Below are 6,905 nucleotides of genomic sequence, written 5' to 3' on the forward strand. Positions count from 1 at the left end.
CCCAAGCGCAACCTAGAGCCGAGCCGAGTCCAGAGCAGAGCCCAGAGTCGGGCGCGATCGGAGCCTCGAGCCGAGCCAAGAGCAGAGCCGATACCTGAGCCCAACCCAAAGCCGATTGCAGACAAGCCCAGAGCCGAGCCTCGAGCCCAGCCTAGAGCCGAGTCCAGAGCCGAGCCCAGAGCCGAGCCTCGAGACGAGCCCCGAGACAATCCCCAAGCCCAGCCTAGAGACCGAGGCGAGCCGAGTCCAGAGCCGAACCCAGATCCGAGCCCCGAGCCCAGCCTAGAGCCGAGCCGAGGCTAGAGCCCAGCCTAGAGCCGAGCCCAGAGGCGAACCTCGAGCCGAGCCGCGAGCCCAGCCGAGCACAGAGCCCAGAGCCGAGCCTCGAGACGAGCCCCGAGACAATCCCCAAGCCCAGCCTAGAGCCGAGGCGAGCCGAGTCCAGAGCCGAACCCAGATCCGAGCCCTAGCCCAGTACAAAGCCGAGCCGAGTCCAGAGCCGAGCCCAGAGCCGAGCCTCGAGCCGAGCCCCGAGCCCAGCCGAGCACAGAGCCCAGAGCCGAGCCTCGAGACGAGCCCCGATACAATCCCCAAGCCCAGCCTAGTGCCGAGGCGAGCCGAGTCCAGAGCCGAACACAGATCCGAGCCCCGAGCCCAGCCTAGAGCCGAGCCGAGTCCAGAGCCCAGGATAGAGGCGCGACCAGAGCCGAGTATTGAGCCGAGCCTCGAGCCGAGCCCCGACCCCAGACGAGCACAGAGCCCAGAGCCGAGCCTCGAGACGAGCCCCGAGACAATCCCCAAGCCCAGCCTAGAGCCGAGGCGAGCCGAGTCCAGAGCCGAACCCAGATCCGAGCCCCGAGCCCAGCCTAGAGCCGAGCCGAGGCTAGAGCCCAGCCTTGCACAGAGCCCAGAGCCGAGCCTCGAGACGAGCCCCGAGACAATCCCCAAGCCCAGCCTAGAGCCGAGGCGAGCCGAGTCCAGAGCCGAACCCAGATCCGAGCCCCGAGCCCAGCCTAGAGCCGAGCCGAGTGCAGAGCCGAGCCCAGGTTCAGGCGCGATCTGAGCCTCGAGCCGAGCCAAGAGCAGATCCGATACCTGAGCCCAACCCAAGGCCGATTGCAGACAAGCCCAGAGCCGAGCCTCGAGCCCAGCCTAGAGCCGAGTCCAGAGCCGAGCACAGAGCCGAGCCTCGAGCCGAGCCCCGAGCCCAGCCGAGCACAGAGCCAATAGCCGATGCTCAAGACGAGCCCCGAGACAATCCCCAAGCCCAGCCTAGAGCCGAGGCGAGCCGAGTCCAGAGCCGAACCCAGATCCGAGCCCCGAGCCCAGCCTAGAGCCGAGCCGAGCCCAGAGCACAGCCTAGAGCCGAGCCCAGAGCCGAGCCTCGAAACGAGCCCCGAGCCCAGCCGAGCACAGAGCCCAGAGCCGAGCCTCGAGACGAGCCCCGAGACAATCCCCAAGCCCAGCCTAGAGCCGAGGCGAGGCGAGTCCAGAGCCGAACCCAGATACGAGCCCCGAGCCCAGCCTAGAGCCGAGCCCAGAGCCGAGCCTCGAGCCGAGCCCCGAGCCCAGCCGAGCACAGAGCCCAGAGCCGAGCCTCGAGCCGAGCCCCGAGCCCAGCCGAGCACAGAGCCCAGAGCCGAGCCTCGAGTCGAGCCCCGAGCCCAGCCGAACACATAGCACAGAGCCGAGCCTCGAGACGAGCCCAGCCGAGACAATCCCCAAGCCCAGCCTAGAGCCGAGGCGAGCCGAGTCCAGAGCCGAACCCAGATCCGAGCCCCGAGCCCAGCCTAGAGGCGAGCCGAGCCAGAGCCCAGTCTAGAGCCCAGCCTAGAGCCGAGCCCAGAGCCGAGCCTCGAGCCGAGCCCCGAGCCAAGACGAGCACAGAGCCCAGATCCGAGCCTCGAGACGAGCCCCGAGACAATCCCCAAGCCCAGCCAAGAGCCAAGGCGAGCCGAGTCCAGAGCCGAACCCAGATCCGAGCCCCGAGCCCAGCCTAGAGCCGAGCCGAGTCCAGAGCCGAGCCCAGGTTCAGGCGCGATCTGAGCCTCGAGCCGAGCCAAGAGCAGAGCCGATACCTGAGCCTAACCCAAAGCCGATTGCAGACAAGCCCAGAGCCGAGCCTCGAGCCCAGCCTAGAGCCGAGTCCAGAGCCGAGCACAGAGCCGAGCCTCGAGCCGAGCCCCGAGCCCAGCCGAGCACAGAGCCCAGAGCCGAGCCTCGAGACGAGCCCCGAGACAATCCCCAAGCCCAGCCTAGAGCCGAGGCGAGCCGAGTCCAGAGCCGAACCCAGATCCGAGCCCCGAGCCCAGTCTAGAGCCGAGCCGAGTCCAGAGCCGAGCCCAGATTCAGGCGCGATCTGAGCCTCGAGCCGAGCCAAGAGCAGAGCCGATACCTGAACCCAACACAAAGCCGATTGCAGATAAGCCCAGAGCCGAGCCCCGAGCCCAGCCTATAGCCGAGCCGAGGCTAGAGCCCAGCCTAGAGCCGAGCCCAGAGCCGAACCTCGAATCGAGCCCCGAGCCCAGCCGAACACAGAGCACAGAGCCGAGCCTCGAGACGAGCCCCGAGACAATCCCCAAGCCCAGCCTAGAGCCAAGGCGAGCCGAGTCCAGAGCCGAACCCAGATCCGAGCCCCGAGCCCAGCCTAGAGCCGAGCAGAGTCCAGAGCCGAGCCCAGAGCCGAGCCTCGAGCCGAGCCCCAGCCCAGCCGAGCACAGAGCCCAGAGCCGAGCCTCGAGACGAGCCCCGAGACAATCCCCAAGCCCAGCCTAGAGCCGAGGCGAGCCGAGTCCAGAGCCGAACCCAGATACGAGCCCCGAGCCCAGCCTAGAGCCGAGCCGAGCCCAGAGCACAGCCTAGAGCCGAGCCCAGAGCCGAGCCTCGAGCCGAGCCCCGAGCCCAGCCGAGCACAGAGCCCAGAGCCGAGCCTCGAGACGAGCCCCGAGACAATCCCCAAGCCCAGCCTAGAGCCGAGGCGAGCCGAGTCCAGAGCCGAACCCAGATCCGAGCCCCGAGCCCAGCCTAGAGCCGAGCCGAGGCTAGAGCCCAGCCTAGAGCCAGCCCAGAGCCGAACCTCGAGCCGAGCCCCGAGCCCAGCCGAACAAAGAGCACAGAGCCTAGCCTCGAGACGAGCCCCGAGACAAACCCCAAGCCCAGCCTAGAGCCGAGGCGAGCCGAGTCCAGAGCCGAACCCAGATCCGAGCCCTAGCCCAGTACAAAGCCGAGCCGAGTCCAGAGCCGAGCCCAGAGCCGAGCCTCGAGCCGAGCCCCGAGCCCAGCCGAGCACAGAGCCCAGAGCCGAGCCTCGAGACGAGCCCCGATACAATCCCCAAGCCCAGCCTAGTGCCGAGGCGAGCCGAGTCCAGAGCCGAACACAGATCCGAGCCCCGAGCCCAGCCTAGAGCCGAGCCGAGCCCAGAGCCCAGGCTAGAGGCGAGACCAGAGCCGAGTATTGAGCCGAGCCTCGAGCCGAGCCCCAAGCCCAGCCGAGCACAGAGCCCAGAGCCGAGCCTCGAGACGAGCCCCGAGACAATCCCCAAGCCCAGCCTAGAGCCGAGGCGAGCCGAGTCCAGAGCCGAACCCAGATCCGAGCCCCGAGCCCAGCCTAGAGGCGAGCCGAGCCAGAGCCCAGTCTAGAGCCCAGCCTAGAGCCGAGCCCAGAGCCGAGCCTCCAGACGAGCCCCGAGCCCAGCCGAGCACAGAGCCCAGATCCGAGCCTCGAGACGAGCCCCGAGACAATCCCCAAGCCCAGCCTAGAGCCGAGGCGAGCCGAGTCCAGAGCCGAACCCAGATCCGAGCCCCGAGCCCAGCCTAGAGCCGAGCCGAGGCTAGAGCCCAGCCTAGAGACGAGCCCATAGCCGAGCCTCGAGCCGAGCCCCGAGCCCAGCCGAGCACAGTGCCCAGAGCCGAGCCTCGAGACGAGCCCCGAGACAATCCCCAAGCCCAGCCTAGAGCCGAGGCGAGCCGAGTCCAGAGCCGAACCCAGATCCGAGCACCGAGCCCAGCCCAAAGCCGAGCCGAGTCCAGAGCCGAGCCCAGAGTCGAGCCTAGAGCCGAGCCACGAGCCCAGCCGAGCACAGAGGCCAGAGCCGAGCCTCGACACGAGCCCCGAGAATATCCCCAAGCCCAGCCTAGATCCGAGGCGAACCGAGTCCAGAGCCGAACTCAGATCCGAGCCCCGAGCCCAGCCTAGAGCCGAGCCGAGCCCCGAGCCCAGCCTCGAGCCCAGCCTAGATCCTTGTCTAGACCCGAGCCCAGAGCCGAGCAAAGAGCAGAGCCTAGATGCGAGCCGAGGCTAGAGCCCAGCCTAGAGCCGAGCCCAGAACCGAGCCTCGAGCCGAGCCCCGAGCCCAGCCGAGCACAGAGCCCAGAGCCGAGCTCGAGTCGAGCCCCGAGCCCAGCCGAACACATAGCACAGAGCCGAGCCTCGAGACGAGCCCCGAGACAATCCCCAAGCCCAGCCTAGAGCCGAAGCGAGCCGAGTCCAGAGCCGAACCCAGATCCGAGCCCCGAGCCCAGCCTAGAGCCGAGCCGAGTCCAGAGCCGAGCCCAGAGCCGAGCCTCGAATCGAGCCCCGAGCCCAGCCGAGCACAGAGCCCAGAGCCGAGCCTCGAGACGAGCGGCGAGACAATCCCCAAGCCCAGCCTAGAACCGAGGCGAGCCGAGTCCAGAGCCGAACCCAGATCCGAGCCCCGAGGCCACCCTAGAGCCGAGCCGATCCCAGAGCCGAGCCTCGAGCCCAGCCTAGAACCGACTCCAGAGACGAGCCCAGAGCAGAGCCACGAGCCCAGCCTAGAGCCGAGAGCAGACAAGCCCAGAGCCGAGCCTCGAGCCCATCCTAGATCCGTGTCCAGACCCGAGCCCAGAGCCGAGCAACGAGCACAGCCTAGAGCCGAGCCGAGGCGAGCCGAGTCCAGAGCCGAACCCAGATCCGAGCCCCGAGCCCAGCCCAAAGCCGAGCCGAGTCCAGAGCCGAGCCCAGAGCCGAGCCTCGAGCCGAGCCCCGAGCCCAGCCGAGCACAGAGCCCAGAGCCGAGCCTCGAGACGAGCCGCGAGACAATCCCCAAGCCCAGCCTAGAGCCGAGGCAAGCCGAGTCCAGAGCCGAACCCAGATCCGAGCCCCGAGCCCAGCCTAGAGCCGAGCCGAGGCTAGCGCCCAGCCAAGAGCCGAGCCCAGAGCCGAACCTCGAGCCGAGCCCCGAGCACAGCCGAGCACAGAGCCCAGAGCCGAGCGTCGAGACGAGCCCCGAGACAATCCCCAAGCCCAGCCTAGAGACCGAGGCGAGCCGAGTCCAGAGCCGAACCCAGATCCGAGCCCCGAGCCCAGCCTAGAGCCGAGCCGAGGCTAGCGCCCAGCCTAGAGCCGAGCCCAGAGCCGAACCTCGAGCCGAGCCGCGAGCCCAGCCGAGCACAGAGCCCAGAGCCGAGCCTCGAGACAAGCCCCGAGACAATCCCCAAGCCCAGCCTAGAGCCGAGGCGAGCCGAGTCCAGAGCCGAACCCAGATCCGAGCCCCGAGCCCAGCCTAGAGCCGAGCCGAGCCCAGAGCACAGCCTAGAGCCGAGCCCAGAGCCGAGCCTCGAGCCGAGCCCCGAGCCCAGCCGAGCACAGAGCCCAGAGCCGAGTCTCGAGACGAGCCCCGAGACAATCCCCAAGCCCAGACTAGAGCCGAGGCCAGCCGAGTCCAGAGCCGAACCCAGATCCGAGCCCCGAGCCCAGCCTAGAGCCGAGCCGAGGCTAGAGCCCAGCCTAGAGCCAGCCCAGAGCCGAACCTCTAGCCGAGCCCCGAGCCCAGCCGAACAAAGAGCACAGAGCCTAGCCTCGAGACGAGCCCCGAGACAAACCCCAAGCCCAGCCTAGAGCCGAGGCGAGCCGAGTCCAGAGCCGAACCCAGATCCGAGCCCTAGCCCAGTACAAAGCCGAGCCGAGTCCAGAGCCGAGCCCAGAGCCGAGCCTCGAGCCGAGCCCCGAGCCCAGCCGAGCACAGAGCCCAGAGCCGAGCCTCGAGACGAGCCCCGATACAATCCCCAAGCCCAGCCTAGTGCCGAGGCGAGCCGAGTCCAGAGCCGAACACAGATCCGAGCCCCGAGCCCAGCCTAGAGCCGAGCCGAGCCCAGAGCCCAGGCTAGAGGCGAGACCAGAGCCGAGTATTGAGCCGAGCCTCGAGCCGAGCCCCGACCCCAGTCGAGCACAGAGCCCAGAGCCGAGCCTCGAGACGAGCCCCGAGACAATCCCCAAGCCCAGCCTAGAGCCGAGGCGAGCCGAGTCCAGAGCCGAACCCAGATCCGAGCCCCGAGCCCAGCCTAGAGCCGAGCCGAGGCTAGAGCCCAGCCTAGCACAGAGCCCAGAGCCGAGCCTCGAGACGAGCCCCGAGACAATCTCCAAGCCCAGCCTAGAGCCGAGGCGAGCCGAGTCCAGAGCCGAACCCAGATCCGAGCCCCGAGCCCAGCCTATAGCCGAGCCGAGTGCAGAGCCGAGCCCAGGTTCAGGAGCGATCTGAGCCTCGAGCCGAGCCAAGAGCAGATCCGATACCTGAGCCCAACCCAAAGCCGATTGCAGACAAGCCCAGAGCCGAGCCTCGAGCCCAGCCTAGAGCCGAGTCCAGAGCCGAGCACAGAGCCGAGCCTCGAGCCGAGCCCCGAGCCCAGCCGAGCACAGAGCCAATAGCCGATGCTCAAGACGAGCCCCGAGACAATCCCCAAGCGCAGCCTAGAGCCGAGGCGAGCCGAGTCCAGAGCCGAACCCAGATCCGAGCCCCGAGCCCAGCCTAGAGCCGAGCCGAGCCCAGAGAACAGCCTAGAGCCGAGCCCAGAGCCGAGCCTCGAAACGAGCCCCGAGCCCAGCCGAGCACAGAGCCCAGAGCCGAGCCTCGAGACGAGCCCCGAGACAATCCCCAAGCCCAGCC

The sequence above is a fragment of the Athene noctua genome, chromosome 6 (assembly GCF_965140245.1).
Source record: "Athene noctua chromosome 6, bAthNoc1.hap1.1, whole genome shotgun sequence".
Lineage (NCBI taxonomy): Eukaryota > Metazoa > Chordata > Aves > Strigiformes > Strigidae > Athene > Athene noctua.